General features: G+C 45.4%; 2 long non-coding RNA genes across 2 annotated transcripts; both read right to left on the bottom strand.

Moving 5' to 3' along the window:
• Positions 1-4,998: 4,998 nt before the first annotated feature.
• LOC120935868 lies at positions 4,999-17,863 on the bottom strand. The gene is made up of 3 exons (XR_005748550.1): positions 17,823-17,863; positions 17,612-17,735; positions 4,999-5,036 (listed from the first exon to the last, which is right to left on the bottom strand). It is a non-coding gene; the product is annotated as an uncharacterized LOC120935868 (long non-coding RNA).
• Positions 17,864-18,217: 354 nt separating this feature from the next.
• Positions 18,218-19,197, bottom strand: LOC120935870. Its single transcript, XR_005748552.1, has 3 exons — positions 19,156-19,197; positions 18,943-19,024; positions 18,218-18,237 (listed from the first exon to the last, which is right to left on the bottom strand). It is a non-coding gene; the product is annotated as an uncharacterized LOC120935870 (long non-coding RNA).
• Positions 19,198-19,961: the final 764 nt, after the last annotated feature.

The raw sequence follows: 19,961 nt of genomic DNA, 5'->3' as shown, positions 1-19,961 counted from the left end.
TTCGGGACTTTAAATCCTGTGGCAGAGGATTCCTGACTATCCATCCTGTGTTCTAATACGGTCTGTGTTAGAGACTGTTTCTATACTGTCTGTGCATCATTCCGGCTGCTAGGCAATGTGAGAGGGGTCTATCCAGGTAAGCAATACCCACTCAGGTGAATATTGGAACTTTGAATACTTTTTTGTGCATTTTGTACTGAACCTTCCCCTTCTCTCTATACTCTACTTCCTTCACAAGTTTTATGCAGCAAAAATAAAGCCTACAGTTGAAGGTTTTACATCTTGTGTGAAATTTCCTACAGACTTCCTTCCCTAAAAAACGAACCCAAAATCTAAACCAGCAGCTCCTACGGGGGTAGTGTTACACTACTATAGGGTGATATTACAGACATCCCCAGTTTCCAGCGACAGTCCCCGGATTGAGGACAAGTCTGTCTCTGGTTTTGTCCCTGAATTGGATTTGAACAGGGGCTGGGGCAATTTCAAAGACAGTGGCCCAGATTCAGGTACATTTGCGCGATATTTGCGGGGGAGCAGGGCAACGATTTTGCCCTGCGCCCCCGCAAATATTTTGCGCTGTCCTCGATTCACGGAGCAGTAGCTCCGTAAATTGCGAGGGCGCGCCGGCAAAATTGCCCGGCGTAAGCGCGCGCAATGTAAGTGATCCCGCCGGGGGCGGGAATCATTTAAATTAGGCGCGCTCCCGCGCCGAGCGTACAGCGCATGCTCCGTCGGGAAACTTTCCCGACGTGCATTGCGGCAAATGACGTCGCAAGGACATCATTTGCTTCAAAGTGAACGTGAATGGCGTCCAGCGCCTTTCACGAATCACTTACGCAAACGACGTGAAATTCAAATTTCACGTCGCGGGAGCGGCGGCAATACTTTAGCATTGGCTGCCCCTACTATTAGAAGGTGCAGCCTTGCGCTAAAGTTGCCGTACGGAAACTCCGTACCTGGCTTGCGCAGGGCCCGCGCAAGTTTGTGAATTAGTGGTAGTATACAATTTGCATACTATACACTGATCACAATGGGACGCCCCCTAGCGGCCATCGCAAGAATGCAGCCTAAAATCTGCGTGGCATAAGAGCCTTATGCCGTGCAGATTTTAGCTTGCAGTCGGTGTAACGAGGTTCCTGAATCAAGAGAACTCGTTACACCGGAGCAAGTAAGCAATTGCGCCGTGTAACTTATGGTTACACAGGCGCAATTGCTTCTTGAATCTGGGCCAGTCAGTGCAGAATAAAAAAAGAAATCTGAATTACACCCCCCCGCTCCGCCACTCCTACTAGCTTAGGGGGGTGTATTCTTTCCATTATCTGTGGCCCTTTCTGATGATCATGTGCTGGTCGGAGAGGAGGGAATATTTCTTCAGTTTTGGGTGCATGCCCATTCAGCTTCGCTCGCATGTTCCTGATTCAGAGAACTCGTTACGCCGACTGCAGCCTAAAATCTGCGTGGCATAAGGCTCTTATGCCACGCAGATTTTAGGCTGCATTCTAGCGATGACCGCTAGCGGGCGCTCCCATTGTGATCTGTGTATAGTATGCAAATTGCATACTAACACCGATTCACAACTTTGCGCGAGCCCTGCGTACGCAAATTACGTAGTTTGCGTACGTCGGGTTTCGCGTAAGGTTACACATCCTAATAGCAGGCGCAGCCAATGCTATAGGATACCCACGTTCCCGCGTCGCGATATTTAAAATCTACGTTGTTTGCGTAAGTGAATCGTGAATGGCGCTGGACGGCATTCACGTTCACTTTGAAGCAAATGACGTCCTTGCGACGTCATTTGCCGCAATGCACGTCGGGAAAGTTTCCCAACGGAGCATGCGCTTTACTAACGGGGCGGGAACGCGCCTAATTTAAATGATTCCCGCCCCCGGCGGGATCATTTACATTGCGCGCGCTTACGCCGGGCAATTTTGCCGTCGCGCCCTCGCAATTTACGGAGCTACTGCTCCGTGAATCGAGGGCAGCGCAAAATATTTGCGTGGGCGCAGGGCAAAATCGTTGCCCTGTGCCTCCGCAAATAAAGCGCAAGTCGTACCTGAATCTGGGCCAATGATCATAGGAAATCACACATTTTTCAAAAACAGTATACTAAAGTTTACATTACTAAATATACTCATCCAATGAAAGGTAATGACTCCATTTTTATTTTGCTACCAATGGCCAACACGGTACAACACTTCATCCATGTCTTTGGTGATCTCTGATCTCCTTATGAACTGTTTCTTACATGATGAAGATCAGCCATGGAGTATATCTGAGGTGTATATCAGGGTGTGCTTCTTCCCCACATGAGAGCTGTGATGTCCAGCAACATTCATATAGAAGACATTTCCCGCACTCAAGGCACTAATACACCTCGAGGGTTGTGTGAGATCCCTGATGCACAGGAAGACGAGTAAGGTCCAATTCTCTCACTTGGACCAAAAAAGTTAATTGTCTTGCGTGTTCATTAGACATGTGCACAACAAAAAAAAAATGTTTTTTTTTGTTTCGTTTTGTCTCGTTCCGTAGGTTCGTAAAGACTCGTAATAATTTCGTAAGATGCAAGTTTTTCTATTTGGACCCATTCGTATTTCGTAAGACACAAGTTTTCCTATTCGGACCGGTTCGTATTTCATAAGACGCAAGTTTTCCTATTCGGACCCGTTCGTATTTCATAAGACGCAAGTTTTCCTATTCGGACCCGTTCGTATTTTCGTAACAGTTTTATTTTCGTTCATACTGAATGATTCGTAATTCTGTCCAATTTATTTTCGTTGATTCGAAATTCGTAATTTTGTTAGATAATAATTTTCATTTAATGGAGTCGTAATTTTGTACTTTTGTAAATACATCGCAACACGCGACTAATCCATAGTAATATAGACGTTCTCTTAAAGCGGGGGTTCACCCGTACATGACACTTTTTCCCCTTAGATGGATGTTTGTTTTGTCTAGGGGAATCGGCTAGTTGTTTTAAAATATGAGCATTACTTACCGTTTACGAGATGCATCTTCTCCGCTGCTTCCGGGTATGGGCTGCGGGACTGGGCGTTCCTATTTTGATTGACAGTCTTCCGAGAGGCTTCCGACGGTCGCATCCATCGCGTCACGATTTTCCGAAAGAAGCCGAACGACGGTGCGCAGGCGCAGTATAGAGCCGCACCGACGTTCGGCTTCTTTCGGCTGCTAGTGACGCGATGGATGCGACCGTTGGAAGCCTCTCGGAAGACTGTCAATCAAGAAGGAACGCCCGCTCCCGAAGACCCATACCCGGAAGCGACGGAGAAGATGCATCTCGAAAACGGTAAGTACGGCTCATATTTTAAAACAACTAGCCAATTCATCTAGACAAAACGAGCATCCATCTAAGGGGAAAAGAGAAAAAAAAACTTCATTGGGTGAACTCCCGCTTTAAGCCCCGTATACACGGTCGGAATGTTTGCCAACAAACTTCAAAATGAGCGTTTTCCAAAAAAGGTTTTAAAAGTCCGGCCAACTCCCTTTGGACAAAAATCCACGGAAAAGTTTGTTTGAAGTCCGATCGTGTGTACGAGGCTTTGCACTGTCCAATGTGACTCAGCACAAAAAAGAGATAAGCTGATTGGCTAAGATATTAAGTAAGATACATCACTCACTAACTACACTGCCCAGGGCCCATTCGAAAGAACGATACGAGTACACAAATTTACGAACAAACAAAGAAACGGATTTACAAAACACACAAATGAAAATACGAACATACAAAGGATTTAAAATACGGAATGCAAATTGTTCGTTATAGATGTCATTTTCGTTCTTTTGCTGTTTCGGTGTTTCGTATTTTAGTAAGATTGTCCAATCGTACGTTCGTATTTTCGCTTGTTTGTTATTTTTTTTTATTCGTAATTCCTTAATTTTCGTATTTTGGTTCTTTCAGCTTTTCGGATGTTCGAATTGATCCGAATACTAACAAATTCATACGAAAATCCATTCGTTACGAACGGGAACGCACATGTCTAGTGTTCATTTGTAAAGACAGAGCTTCAGTGAGTAACAGTTCCCTCACTCAGGACAGGTAAGTGGCTTCTCCCCCGTGTGAGATCTCTGATGTCTGTAAAGACTGTACTTCACTGAAAAACATTTCCCGCACTCAGGACAGGAATACGGCTTTTCACCCGTGTGATATGTCTGATGTTTATGAAGATTGGACTTCTCTGAAAAACATTTTCCACACTCAGGACAGGAATATGGCTTCTCTCCTGTGTGAGACCTTAGATGTAAGACAAGTTTAGATTTTTGTACAAAGCATTTCCCGCACTCAGAACAGGAATATGGTTTTTCCCCCGAGTGAGTCCTCTGATGTCTGAGGAGTACTGATTTTTTTACAAAACTTTTTTCACACTCAAGACAGGAAAATGGCTTCTCCGTTGTATGAGTCCTCTGATGTGCGACAAGATGTGAATTTTTTACAAAGCATTTCCCACACGTAGGACAGGAATACTGCATCCCACCTGTGTGCAATCTCCGATGTGCAGAAAGAGAGCATTTCACTGAAAAACATTTCCCGCACTCAGGACAGGAAAATGGCTTCTCCCCGGTGTGAGACCTCTGATGTCTGATAAGTTTTGATTTCTCTACAAAACATTTCCCACACTCAGGACAGGAATGTGGCTTCTGCAATGTGTGAGATCTCTGATGTCTGTGGAGACTGGATGTCTTTGAAAAACAGTTCCCGCACTCAGGACAGGAATATGGTTTCTCACCCGTGTGAGTTCTTGTATGCACATTAAGATGGGATTGATAATAGAAACTCTTCCCGCACTCAGTACAGGAAAACCTCTTATCTGTTGGAAGGGCGGCACCGTCCCTCACAGTCTGAGCTTCCTCAGGATAAGAGGAATACGATGGTCCATCTACACTGTGTGGTGCCGGATGGACATTTGAGGTAGCCGGGTTTTCTCCTGGACTATACTGTGTGATGTCCTCATCTTCTACTTTACAGTCTGGAGACAAAGTGAGACAATCCTCTGAGGTTTTCCTCATCTCCCGTCCATCTACTAAAATAGAGATACAAAGATTATTACTAGACATGAGCAGATTGGTTCCCCTAAACCAGGACTCCGCCCACATCAGGCAGCTTGGTCTCTGAGGATCTTACAATTCCACCCTCAAGGTACCGTATTTATCGGCGTATACCGCGCACTATTTTGCCCTGAAAATCAGGGCAAAATTGTGGGTGCGCGATATACGAAGATACCCGCTTTCCCGCCACGAGTTTGAATACTGCGCCGGCATATACCGAGCGCAGTACACTCGTGTATCTTCGGGCAGTCTCGGCACTTCTCGCACTGACGTCCTGAGCGTATATGTCGGCGCAGTATTCAAACTCGGCGCGGGGAGGACGCGAGGACACCGCAGAAGGACGCCGGACCCGACGAAGAGGACACCCGAAGCCGCAGACGGACCCCGGACCCGACGAAGAGGAACCCCGGAAGCCGCAGAAGGACCCGTACCCGACGAAGAGGACACCCGAAGCCGCAGACGGACGCCGGACCCGACGAGGCCGCCGATGGACGCCGCGCAAGACACCAAAACTGTAAGTACAAAAAAAAAAAATTTCCACAGGATTGGGGGCAACATTAGGGGTGCGCGGTATACGCGGGAGCGCGTTATACCGCGATAAATACGGTAACTAGTAAATAGGTCCTCTGATCTCCTACCGGTTCATTTCTTTATTCATGGTCATCGTCAGAGAGTGCAAAAAAGGTATGCCTGTATATCAAGAATAACGAAAAAGTGAATGTGAGAGATGACATCACTAAAGAAGCTATGGAGGAGGTAAAAGGGATAAAGCTAATGGGAAAATAATACTGGGAGTATGCTATAGGCCCCCTTACCTAAGGGAGGAGGGGAGACGGACCTCCGATCACAATTTGGATTAGCAGCAAGGATGGGAAGTGTTCTCATAATGGGGGATTTTAATTATCCAGACATAGACTGAGTGGAGGGAACCACGCATTACTCTAAGGCTCGCCAGTTCCTAAATATCTTGCAGGACAATTTCATGGTTCAGACAGTAGACACACCAACTAGAAACAAAGCGTTACTATACATACTGATTACCAACAATACAAACCTGATCACGGATGTGGAAATACGGGGCAATTTAGGTAACATCGATCACAGGTCAATTGGCTTCAGTATAAATCACACAAATAGGAAACATAAGGGGAATACAAAGACACTGAATTTAAAAAGAGCCAACTTCCCTAACTGACGAACCTTGCTAGAAGGCATAAATTGGGATAAAATCTTAGGAACAAAGAACATGGGGGACAGATGGGTTCGTTTTATAAGCATATTAAATAAGGGCATTAGCCAATGCATCCCATTGGGAAATAAATTTAAAAGAGCGAGCAAAAGTCCTGGATGGCTTAACTCCAATGTAAAAATGCATATAAAAGCAAAAGAGAAGGCCTTCAAAAAATACAAGGTTGAGGGATCATCATCAGCATTCAGACTTTATAACGAATGCAACAAGAAATGTAAGGGTGCAATTAGGGCGGCTAACATAGAACACAAAAGACACATAGCGGAGGAGAGCAAAAAAAAAATCCCAAGAAATTCTTTAAGTATGTAAACAGTAAAAAAGGGAGGACAGACCATATTAGCCCCATAAAGAATGAGGAAGGGAATCTGGTTACAAAGCATGGGGAGATGGCGAAGGTATTAAATTTATTCTCCTCAGTCTTCACAAGGGAATCGGGGGCTTCAGTAACCAAAACTGCAGTGTCTATTCTCATGACACATAACCGGAAGCACCTCCATGGTTAACAGAGGACAGAATTAGAAATAGACTTGGGAAACTTGACATTAATAAATCACTGGGACCAGATGGCTGACCAGTGGGTAACTACATGGTAAATGAGGTCTAAAAATAGAAAAAATGTAAATAATGTATTTGGGTGGCAAAGATATTAAGGTAATCTAAAGACTAGGGGGAGAACCTCTGGGGGGAACCTAGGATGGAAAAGGACCTGGGGGTCCTAGTAGATGATAGGCTCAGCAATTACATGCATGCAATGCCAAGCTGTTGCTAGCAAAGCAAACAGAATATTAGCATTAAAAAGGGGATTAACTCCAGAGATAAAATGATAATTCTCCCGCTCTACAAGACTCTGGTCCGGCCGCACCTGGAGTATGTGTGATGGAGCTAAATAAAATGTCTATGTTATCTTTCTCTTTTAACCACTCAAATATTACTTTCCTTTCTTTTATTATTTTGTTTCTTTTCTTTCTTGTTGCAATGTGTATATATATATATATATATATATATATATATATATATATATATATATATATTTCAGTAATCACATGAGAAACATTAGTATTATTTTCCTTGAATGAAAGTTATGACAGAGTTAATCATCCCAGAGTGAAAACGAGGAACAGATGTCAATTAAAGGGGTTGTAAAGGAAACATTTTTTTCATAATAAGCATCCTTTACCTGCAGACATTCCTCTTTTCACTTCCTCACTGTTCATTTTTGCTCAGAAGTTGCTCTATTTCTTCTCTGTTCTGTTCACTTCCTGCTTGTCTGATTGTTACTCACCACCGTGAAGGGAGGCTTTACTGCGGTGGTCAGTGACGTGCTCGCCCCCTCCTGGGAACTACATCTGTGTGGCAGGACGCTCTCTACGTGTTAGAGACTTCAATGAGGTGTGAATTACTGGGCGTGCCGCAATGCATACTGGGAAATGTAGTTCTTACATGAACGAGCGCCGCAAACCAGGAAGTGAATGAGAGAACAGAAACTAGAATGCTGGAGGTGATATAGATGAAGGAATCATCGGCTCCCCTGCACGAGAGCCCGTAGTATAACGTCGGCTCTCGCGCAGGCCACTAGAGGCGCGCGCGCTCGCCCCCGACTCCCGTGCACGTACCCGGCGGGCGCGATCGCAGCCGGGCACACGCGATTGCTCGTTACAGAGCGGGGACCGGGAGCTGTGTGTGTAGGGGGGGGAAATGCTGATCCTCTGTTCATACAATGTATGAACAGAAGATCAGTCATTTCCCCTAGTGAGGCCACCCCCCCTACAGTTAGAACACACCCAGGGAACATACTTAACCCCTTCCCCGCTCTAGTGTTAACCCCTTCACTGCCAGTGGCATTTTTATAATATTCCAATGCATTTTTATAGCACTGATCGCTATAAAAATGGCAATGGTCCCAAAAATGTGTCAAAAGTGTCCGCCATAATGTCTCAGTACCGAAAAAAAACGCTGATCGCCGCCATTACTAAAAAAAAAAATATGAATAAAAATGCCATAAAAATACCCCCTATTTTGTAAACGCTATAACTTTTTGGCGCAAACCAATCAATAAATGCTTATTTCGTTTTTTTTTACGAAAAATATGTAGAAGAATACGTATCGGCCTAAACTGAGGAAAAACAATGTTTGTGGGGAAAAAAGGATGACAATTTTGTTTGGGAGCCACGTCGCACGACCGCGCAATTGTCAGTTAAAGCGACGTAGTGCCGAATCGCAAAAAGTGTCTGGTCTTTGGGCAGCAATATGGTCCGGGGGTTAAGTGGTTAACAAAACACGTGGCCGCTCATTAAAATTAGAAGAAAAGAGGTTTAACCTTAAACTACGTGGAGGGTTCTTTACTGTAAGAGTGGCAGGGATGTGGAATTCCCTTCCACAGGCGGTGGTCTCAGCGAGCGGTATCGATACTTTCAAGAAACTATTAGATCAGCACCTGAATGACCACAACATACAGGGATATACAATGTAATACTGACATATAATCACACACATAGGTTGGACTTGATGGACTTGTGTGTTTTTTCAACCTCGCCTACTATGTAATTAGTGAGGGCACAACGAGAACTGGGTCAGGGTTCATTAGAGTTCAGGGCTGGATGACTCATCCAGGCAAATCTCTGGTGCCTCCCCCTGGTTCTAGAATGTAATGTTGGAGATTGTTTTGGAAATTAGTGGGCAAAAGCTAGGAGGGCTATCCTGCAAATTAAGCCGCCAATCCCCAGGAGTTAGGCCTGGCAGTGGGAGCAAGGAAGGATTGAGCAGCTCAGCACAGCACAGGGCAGGGACAGACAGGGAGAGACTGCTACTTACAGCAGGTCTCTCCTGAAAACAGAGGTGAGCCAAGTCCTTATCAAACCTTGCCCTGGGAAATCTCAGTGTGTCAGTTGGGTAGACTGGGAAAAAGAAGCAGCTAGGTGGGCTGGTGAAGAAGCAGGCAGGTGGGCTAGCATTTCCTGCAAGAAGTAGAGATGGGGCCAGTGTCTACAGGGAGGTTGAAGGTGTTCCAGGATGTCATTCACACCACATGTGCTACTTTTCTAAGGGACTAAGGGTTCCTAGCCTGTAAGGGACTTTTGCTGAGCTAACAAGAGACTGCTAGTTTCGGAAAAGAATAAATCAAATGGAGTTCTGCAGAGTAAGTCAAGCAGAGATGTAGAGAGGATCAAGTCATGCTGTGCAGGAGGATCAAAAGGGACCTGTATATAGGGAGGAAGTTGCCCCTGATTCATTTTTGTTACTGTGAAGTTAGTCATCCCATAATCCCTATCCCCATCCAAGTTATCATCCCCTCAATAAAACAACAAAAACAAAACTTAACTGCTTAAAGGGGTTGTAAAGGTTCGTCTTTTATTTTCTAAATAGGTTCCTTTAAGCTAGTGCATTGTTGGTTCACTTACCTTTTCCTTCCATTTCCCTTCTGAATGTTGTTTTCCTTTATTTGAATTTCTCACTTCCTGTTTCTCCTCAGTAAGCTTTCCACCATCATCCGAGCGGTGTAAAGTCATTTAGAACAGCTTACTGAACACCTTACTGAGGAGGAACAGGAAGTGAGAAATTCAGACAAAGAAAACAAAGAAAAAAAACATTTAGAAGGGAAATTGAAAGAAAGGTAAGTGAACCAACAATGCACGAGCTTAAAGGAACCTATTTAGAAAATAAAAAACAAACCTTTACTACCCCTTTAAGGACTGCCCCACGTACATATACTGCAGCAGGGCGGCCCTTAAGTGCACGTATCTGTACGTAAATTCCTCTAAACGTCTCTGGGGCGCCGCTGGAGCCTCGCTCCCACTGTGATTTGACACAGTGGAAGCCAATCAGTGGCTGACGACCACCCACGCTCGTTCACAGGAGAGGCAAAACCTAGACTTTTTTTTTAGCACTGATCACTGCGTCAAGTGTTAGGCCCCGTACACACGATAGAATCCATCCGCAGATAAATCCCAGCAAATGGGTTTCTGCGGATAGATCCTATGGTGTGTACACGCCAGCGGATCTGTTTCCGCGGAGAAATCTCCTCTGGGATGGATTCCAGCAGATCGGATATTTGCTGACATGCACAACAAATCCATCTGCTGGAATCCATCCCAACGGATGGATCCGCTCGTCTGTACAGACTCACCGGATCCATCCGTCCAAAGGGATTCCCCGCACGCGTCGTAATGATTTGACGCATGCGTGGAATTCCTTATATGACAGCGTCGCGCCCGTCGCCGCGTCATAATCGCGGCGACGGCGCGACACGTCATCGCCAGAGGATTTCCGCGCGGATTTCAATGCGATGGTGTGTACACTCCATCGCATAGAAATCTGCGGAAATCTTTGAGAGGATTTATCCGTGGAAACGGTCCGCTGGACCGTATCCGCGGATAAATTCTCTCGTGTGTATGGGGCCTTAGATTTGTCCACTGCAATATTGCAGTCCCGCTAAAAATCGCTGATTACCGCCATTACTAGTAAAAACAATAAGTAAAATAAAAAAGTCCCTAAATCTATCCTATAGTTTGCAGACGCTATAACTTTTGCGTAAATCAATCAATATATGCTTATTGGAATTTTTTTATCAAAAACATACATATGGTCTAAATTGATGAAGAAATTCGATTTTTTTTACATTTGTTTATTGGATGTTTTATAGCTGAAGCACTTTTCATGCACTTTCACGTAAAAAAAAAAAAAAGGTTCTGAAAAGCTCACGAAAACGTTGTTCCATTAAAATCAATGAATTAGGGCTGTGCAAATTAAAGATTAATTCCTCGATTAATCGTAAATTTTTTTGCTTCTTCTACTGCCCTCCAATAGGTCAGAGGGGTTCACCACCTCTCTCAGATCTCAGATCATGCTCCTGTCTGTCCAACCTTGTCCTTGACTGATTACCCGGGCTTGCGGTTGTGGCGTCTTTCCAGGTACTGGACTCTGGGATGCAGGAGGTATTGTCAGAGGCTATTTGTAGCTACTGGACCCTCAATCAGAATTCAGCCAGCTCTGGTGTTATGTGGGATGCCTTTAAGGCACAGGTGAGGGGGGAATACCGTATATACTTGAGTATAAGCCGACCCAAATATGAGCCGAGGCACCTAATTTTACCACAAAAAAAATGGGAAAACGTATTGACCCGAGTATAAGCCTAGGGTGTCCATCTGCATGCCTCACTGTGCCCATGACTAGACTTACGTTTAACATGGGAGTATATAGAAGGAGTGCCCGGGTTTGAAAAAAAATAAAAAAAATCGATGCTCCCCGGCCGTAGGTCCCCTAGACCCCCTAGACAGCAAACTTTGAACACTTGTAGAGGAGAATAGGGGCTACATGTATGCCACATTTCGGGTCCAGGGGAACTACGGCCGACCAGTACCGGGTCCCCAAATTTACCGGAGAATTACCGTTTAACATAGGAGTCTATGGAAGAGGTACCCGGACAACAAACTTTGCACACTTGTAGAGGAAGAGTGGGGCTACATGTGTGCCAATTTTGTAGGCTAGCCATAGGTTCCAGGGGGATCTACGGCCGGCCGCTGCCGGGTCCCCAAAATCCGGGAGATCAGGCGCAAAAAAGTGACTCGAGTATAAGCCGAGGGGGGGCCTTTTTAAGCACAAAAAAATGTGCTAAAAAAATTGGCTTATACTTGAGTATATACGGTACATCTCCCGTATATCTGCGGTGCAGAGGGAGGCAGCCAAATCCCTGGAGAACTTAGAGGCGGAGGCTGAGAGAAGGGAGAGGGAATACGTGGGCTCACCCACTGAGACCACCTACTATGCCTGGCAGCAGGTGCTCAGGGACCTCTCCTTATACCGCATTGAACAAACTAAGAAATCCATGTTCTGCTCAAAGAGTGTTTGATTTTGAAGATAAAAATGGTCGGCTGTTGGCCTAGCTAGCCAGGGGACAGTCATCCTTCACCCATATCGCTGGTATTTGGGATGAGGGGGGGCCACCTGATCACATCCCCTGAGGGTATTAATGCTAGGTTCTCCCAGTTCTTGCAGGGTGTATACTCCTCTAGGGCTCACTACTCTACTACGGACCGCAAGGACTACTTGGTTGGTATTGCCTTCTCTATGCTGGCGGACGATCGTAGAAATAACCTAGAGGCAGATATTACCCTGGAAGAGGTTCAGGCTGCTATTGTAGGATTACAGAGTGGTAAGACTCCGGGTGTGGATGGTCTCCCTATGGAGTTTTACTCCCAGCATGTTGAATTGCCAGACCCCAAACTGACGGCCCTCCTTTCTGAGTTTACTAAGTAGGGTGCCTTGCCTGAATCCATGTGGAGGCTGTCATTGTGTTGATGCCCAAGCTCGGCAAGGGCTTTGGACTGCGCCTCATACAGGCCTATTTCTTTGTTGAACGTGGACGCCAAGGTCCTAGCAAAAATCCTTGCCTTACGCCTGTCCAAAGTCATTTCTGACCTGGTTCATGTGGACCAAACCGCGTTTATGCCGGGTAAGGGCACCGACACTAATATTCGACGTCTCTTTCTGAATTTATCCCTGACCCATGACCATATAGGATCTCGCGTGCTGGCCTCCCTAGATGCCGAAAAGGCTTTTGATTCTGTGGAGTGGGAATATCTGTGGGCGGTTCTGCGTAGATTTGGGTTCGGCCCTAAATTTATACACTGGGTTTAGATGCTTTACGGGGAGCCTAGGGCACGGGTTTGTACCAACAACTGGGTCTGTGATCCGTTTCTGCTGTTCAGGGGCACTCGGCAGGGGTGTCCTCTCTCCCTCAAGGATTCCCGGGTAATCCGTGGGTTAATGGTTGGGAGGCTGGAGGAGAAGATATCACTATATGCCGATGATGCCCTGTTGTACCTGAACGACACTGGGCCCTTGCTCTTGAAACATTTGATGTTTTTGGAACGTTTTTGGGAGTTAGAATTAACTGGTCCAAGTCAGTCATCTTCCCACTGGGCGAACGGGCATCTGCCCTGGCCAGACCCTCTCCATTACATTGGGTATCCGAATTTAAGTATCTAGGGGTAGTGGTGATGAGAGACACGATGCAGTACTATGCCCGCAATATTCTCCCTCTGTTGTCTCTCCTAAGGGAGAGGTGCTCGGCTTGGGCGAGGCTCCCCTTGAACCTCCTCGGGTGCATCAAATGTCTTCAAAATGATTCTGCTACCGAAATTCAATTACTTGTTTAGAAATAGTCCAGTCTGGATCCCGGCATCCTCCTTCAGAGACCAGGATAGGTGCATCAGTGCTTTTATCTGGAGGGGTTCCGTTCCCAGACTGGCTAGGTCTACACTTTATCTCCCTACACAACTGGGGGGCCTCGTGCTGCCCTGCCCAACCTTCAAATTTATTTTTGGGCTGCTGTTTTGGTATCGGTATACTGGTGGTTTAAGGGGGCTCGCACTAGTGCAGCTGTTTGTCTAGAGGCAGCCTATCTGGACTTGCTGCAGGACCTACAGAACTTGGCCCATCGGGGGGATGAAGCATACCAGCCGGTGCAGATCCCTACTAAAACGACACTTCGGATCTGGGTGGCGGCTAGGCGGCGGTTCGCTCAGGAACCACGTTGGTCCCCAGTGCAAACTCTATGGGGGAACCCTAATCTGGCCCACTTTAGAACGATCCCGGACCCCCAGGTCTGGGCTAAGTTCGGTATTAAAACTCTGCGCAATATAATGCCAGATGGTACGCTGCTAACATTTGCTCAGCTCCGTCGGGCATTTCACCTGCCAGGATGGATGTTCTTCAGGTATCTCCAGCTCCAACCTGCTGCCAGAGCACAGTTTCCCTCCAGGCCCCTCCTCCAACTAGACCCTGTTGAGACGATTCTGTCACAGGAGAAGCTTCAGAAGCCGCTTTCTGTAATAGGACGGATTCCCCTAAAATTGAATGGCTGTGGGATCTCTGGAATGCTGATGTACCTTCCCTGGATAGGGAGGATTGGGAGAACTCGTTGGAGCAATGCCCTAAGCTGGTTATTTCATCACGAGACAAGTTGGTTCAAGTGAAACTACTGCATAGGGTGTATTACACGCCAGTCAGACTCCACAAAACGTATCCAGCCAGGGACCCTCACTGTCTACATTGCCTTACTCAGCAGGGTACTTTCCTTCATATGCTCTGGGACTGCCCCAAAATACAGGCCTTCTTGCGGGAGGTATTTGAGCTGGTTAATGCTAAATTGGATTTGTCGCTCCCCATGTCACCAGAGCTGGTGATCCCTGACGATGACCAGTGGTCCCATCACAGTCAACTACTAATTTCATAGTTACTGTTTTACGCCCAAAAAATAATCATCTGCAAGTGGTCCTCTCCATCTCCACCTACTGTATCCTCCTGGCTATCTGCGATTGATGCTGCATTGCTTCTGTATAAGTTAACATATATTAGTTTTGGGTGCCCCTGGAAGCTTGATAAGGTGTGGCAGTTGTGGCTGTCGCCATAAGTGGGGGTATCTGGACTGCTCCTTGGTGCAAAGCTTCCCGGCCCAGGCTCCTGCTCCTCCCCCTCCCCCTCTTATATACCTCTTACCCCCAAATGGTATTCAACCTGACGGTTATGATTTGAATCTATTTTGCCCCTATTACTTTACTTTGCCCCTATAAATGTACCTGGTATGTCTTGCTATTCCTCCTGATATGTTAGTTGGTTATTGATGAATGTATATTTATGCTTACTGTAATGTCATGTCAAGTTTGAGAATTTCTGTCGTGTTTCTTTTGTTCTGTGTTTCACCCATTAATAAAGAACACCTGATATGTAGCAGGTACTTCTCCAGACTGATCTAATCTATTAGTGAATGAATGAGAAACTTATATAGCGCGACACATGCGAACTTAATCGCCTCTGGGCGCTTGATGTACCAGACTCTTTTGATATCAAAAGAGATGAGTTTTGATCTTTTTCCTGAAGGCTAAGTGGTTCTCCTCCAACCGAATGCTGGTTGGTAAAGCGTTCCATAGTCTGGGACCTTGGACCGCGAATCTTCTATCTCCTTTGGTTTTGTAGTTGGCTTTCGGTATCTGAAGAAGATTTTGATTGGTGGATCGCAGAATGCGATTGGGATTATGGGCTTTTATTTTTTTGCATAGATAATGGGGAGCATTTCCATGAATACATCTATGGGTTAGACAGAGTGCTTTAAAAGCAATTCTGTCTTTTACTGGTAACCAATGAAGGGTTCTCAGTGAAGGTGAGATTGATTCCCAGGGCTTTTTCCCAGTCACTAGTCTGGCGGCCGTATTTTGAACGACTTGCAGACGAGCGATCTGGTACTTTGGGAGTCCGAGGTAAAGGGCATTTGCATAGTCCAGTCTAGAGTTCACAATTGATCCCACAACGACCGCTATGTCTTCATTGGGAATAAAAGGAGTCAGTCTGCGTAGTAGGCGCAGCAGATGGTGAGAACCGCTGACTACCGACCCTATTTGTGCGTCCATTGTCATGTCGGAGTCGAAGATGACCCCGAGACTTTTGACTTTGGAGCTAGGGGAGATGAATTTGCCCAGAATGGGCGGGGGTATCCATGGTGTTGCATGTTGTTTCCGCCGTTTGGCGTGAAACAGGAGAAGTTCTGTTTTCGCTCCGTTGAGTTTAAGGTAACTCTTAGTCATCCAGTTCTCTATCAAAGAGAGGCATGTCTCTAGATTGAGGTGGTGATCCTTTCTATTGCAAATGCGGAAATACAGTTGCGTGTCATCTGCATATGAGTGATAAAGCATTTTTTGGCTGCTGATGATTTCAAAAAGAGGACGAAGATAGATGTTGAATAACACCGGCGACAGAGGCGCCAGTTGTCTGCTGCAGCAGCAGCGTGGGCTTTTTCACCCCCCCCTTTCTCTCTTTACACACAGACACTCCTACTTGTTTGGAAACTCCCTATTGGAGGTTGTCTGTAAACTCCCTATTGGAAGAGCCTGAGCAAATCATGAGACAGCAGCAAAGGACTTTGGGGGAAGGAGATATAAAGCCAGAGGAACTAGGCTAGAGCCTCTTTTTGCCTGCACCCCATCAGGAGAGCATCTCCTGCACTCCATGTGTGTGTGTGGAATCGCGGCCTACCAAGGGGCACACAGCCTGCAGCTCCAGCCCAGAGGAACAGATTGTTCATGCAAGTTCCAGCCCAGAGGAACAGACTGTCCATGCTAAAGTAGGACACCCTGCAACAGCTCAAGGACTGAATGCCACTGCGACACACCTACATCTAAGATCGATCGATTTCTCAGGGGGGGGACCGCTGACTGTGTACAGGATTTGGTGAGGGGGCTTTGCCCAGGAACGTTTAATGCTTTTCATAGAATACCACATCCAAATATTGTCCACAGAGCTCCTACATTGCCGTGAAGATAATAAAACGCAAAGCTTTGCCTCCAGGACATTGCCACGGTTGCTCTTAAAGGGGACACACCACAGGTATTGAGATCATATCACTGGGTGTGTACTAGAGGTATCGTAGGCCAGCCTGGGGTTCCCCTTAACCACAGAATCCCACACACACCAAAAGTTATTGGGGAGTCTATTTAATCTGTACATATTGTGCTTTTGTTGTTTGCATAGTGTTCCTGACTGTTTTATTGAAACTGTTTCAAACAAGTCCTGGGTACTTACACAGGTCCTGGCTGACTAATGTTAACCTGAATTTTACTTTTCTTCAAGTAAACTACAAGAAGAACTGTGTTGTGTATTCCTGCTGAGTTATTCCATTAATCGCATTGCTAGGTGTGCCAGAGTGGCCGGGACAGTTCATTGGGGTTGAAAGGCAGAGTAATGGACTGAACAAACAAAGGCAGCTCCCTCGGGGGTTTGCTAAAGTTAAAAAAAAAAAGCTCTTCAAAAGCGCTCAGTGTTTTACTGGCAGTTTAGAAACACCTCAGTGTGAAAGGGGCCTAAATGTTTACATGAGACAAGTTGCAGAGATCCCACACCGCTGCCTCCCATCTCTTGAGTCTGCACTCAGTGACTTGGGTCTGAGACTTTTCAGACATATCCCTCCACCCGACACAGCCAGCAGACAACAGAACAAGAAACCCTGGGAGAATTGTCTGTCAGACATCTTGCTAGACCCGGGCATGAGGTAGAAGACCCAAAGTACATGCCCTGGGTCGAGCAATAACTTTAAGGAAAATCTAAATTTTCTTGCCAGTTGAACCCCAAAATCTCCATAGATCCAGTCAAGACACATTAATTGTGTCTGCAGTACAGAGAGGGAGGATTATTTGAGAGAAATACAGGAATACAGGACGGGGAACACAGCTCAGAAAAGTGACATGGGGATTACAGGCTGATATCACCCAGTCCCCGCCCTACTCTGGACCAGATTTAGTGTTAATGACCCACCTGTACTGATCTCTGTGTCCTCCTCTAGAAATGTCCCCGTTAATAAATATTCCTCCATAGACTGCTGATCGTCACGCACTTCTTCTGCTTTAACCTCAAATTCTACATCGATTGGTTCTCCACTCTAAATAAAGACAATTAAAGTGAATGTCATCTGTAAAACATAAGCTCACGTAAAAAATCCATGTTCTAGATGCTCCGTCCCACCAACCTTGTAACAGTGGGGGATGGTGTGACCTTCCTGTGTGGAATCCCGGGAATACAGAGGACGGGGACATCTCTCTGGTGGGTTTCTGTAGCTGGATGACTCCATCATGGTGTCCTGGTACAGATCTTTGTGTTCTTTTAGAAACTCCGACTTCTCCATCACCCCATCCTTATCATCCTCCTCTTTTATCTCTTCTTTAACCTCAACTTTAGACTCTCTCAGGTTTCCACTCTGAATATAGAATAAAAATTACATCAATGGTAACAATGCAGATAATGTACAGATCCTAATGATACTATCAGTGATTGTTCCTCATCTACCTGATGATGGTGGGGGATAGTGTGACCTTCCTGTGTGGAATCCCGGGAATACAGAGGACGGGGACATCTCTCTGGTGGGTTCCCATTACTGGATCCATCTGTAGGAAACACACACACTGACTGAATACATTGTTTCTATGTGTTTATCAGATGATGGGGGATCTAGGTGGAGCCTCCATACTGCTCTCTAGACATGTGCATTCATTTTCGTCCGAAAATCTGTTTCTTTCGTTATCGTTTTAACAAACGATAACGAAAGTGCAAGAGACGAAAACCGAAAGATCCGACATAAAAAATGCTTTATTTTCGTTTTCGTTGCGGTAAAAATTCGATATAGAGAGATTCGACATCATAGGGAAAAGATTCGACATCATAGAGAAAAGATTCGACACTATAGAAATAATAGATTCGACATTACAGAGAATAGATTTCGATTTATGAGAAAATAGATTCGACATTATAGAGAATAGATTCGACATTATTACTAGTCATACAACATTAGAATTCTTGTAGGCGGAATATTCGAACGGGAATGTACGATTCGACGTTCCGTCGAATATTTTTTGACCATTAGCCAGAAACCAACAAAGATTCGACGTTCCGGCGAATATTCTTTTCGACAGAAACCAAGTATTATTGGATTTTCGGACGAAAGCTATTCCCCAACGAAAAAAATCAAAACGATTTTCGGGAGTAACTAAATAAATGTATTTATTTTCCAAATGAAAACGAAAAAACGAAACAAAATATTCCAGTCTGCACATGTCTACTGCTCTCTCCTTTACAATAAAGTCTCTTCTTACCCGGTGATGTGAGGGGCGGCTGATTGTCCATCATGACGTCCTTGTAGAGATCCTTGTGTCCTTCTTCTAAATAATCCCACTCCTTTATGGAAAAAAAGACAGTGACATCCTGACACCTTATAGGAACCTGACACACACAATGATACAGTCACCATCCAGACACATCCCTTGTCTGTTACTGGATAATGTCCCAGAATTCCCGGCACCGCTCACCTCTCCTGTCAGCAGCTCCATCATCTTCTTGGTGACTTCTAGAATCTTCTCCATGTTGTGTCTCTCAGGTTTTAGGGAGTCACATGGAGGCACTGTGATGGTCATATGATCTCCTGACTTCACAAGAGGAAATCTCTATATTGAGGAACCAATAAGAAAATCATGTTAGAATCCCAGAATCCTCCTCACCTCTCCGGTCAGGTCTGTGTTTTATTAATAGAGATAAGAGTGATGTCATGTGACCTCCCAGAATCCTCCTCACCTCTCCGGTCAGCAGGTAGATGATCTCCAGGGTGAGGTTTAGTATTCTCTCGGTCACGTGACTCCGGTCCTCCTCCATCCACATTGGTGCCATCATTTGATCTATACAGGTCTCCTTGTAGACGGATAACTTTGGGAAATGAAAGTAAATGTTATTTGGATGGTATTGGTCACACAATAATAGGATGTGGATGTGAGCGGGTAATAGGAGGGTTGCTGTACATTCAAGTAACACATTTAGTTTTGACTGTTTCATTTTTGCTACATTTTCAAGAACCCAGAACCCTCTTGGATCAGAAATTTCCTTTTCTCTGTTGGGTTGTTTGGTTTCTGAACTGGTTATGATTAGTTTTAGATCTGCAGACAAGGAATGAGAACTACGATCATTATTTTGACTTATTTGCTCTGAGGCAGTTCTATGAGATCAATGTCGGGCACTTGCTGACTTTTGGCCGGAGATGCCGGCTAATCATAATAATTACCAGAACTCCGGCTGCAAGGATTTAAAGCGGAGCTCCACCCTATTTATCATCATTATCTTAGTC

This window comes from Rana temporaria, chromosome 4 (genome assembly GCF_905171775.1).
Source record: "Rana temporaria chromosome 4, aRanTem1.1, whole genome shotgun sequence".
Classification (NCBI taxonomy): domain Eukaryota; kingdom Metazoa; phylum Chordata; class Amphibia; order Anura; family Ranidae; genus Rana; species Rana temporaria.
The sequence above is the reverse complement of the archived record's forward strand: the minus strand, read 5'-3'. Positions and strand labels throughout refer to the sequence as shown.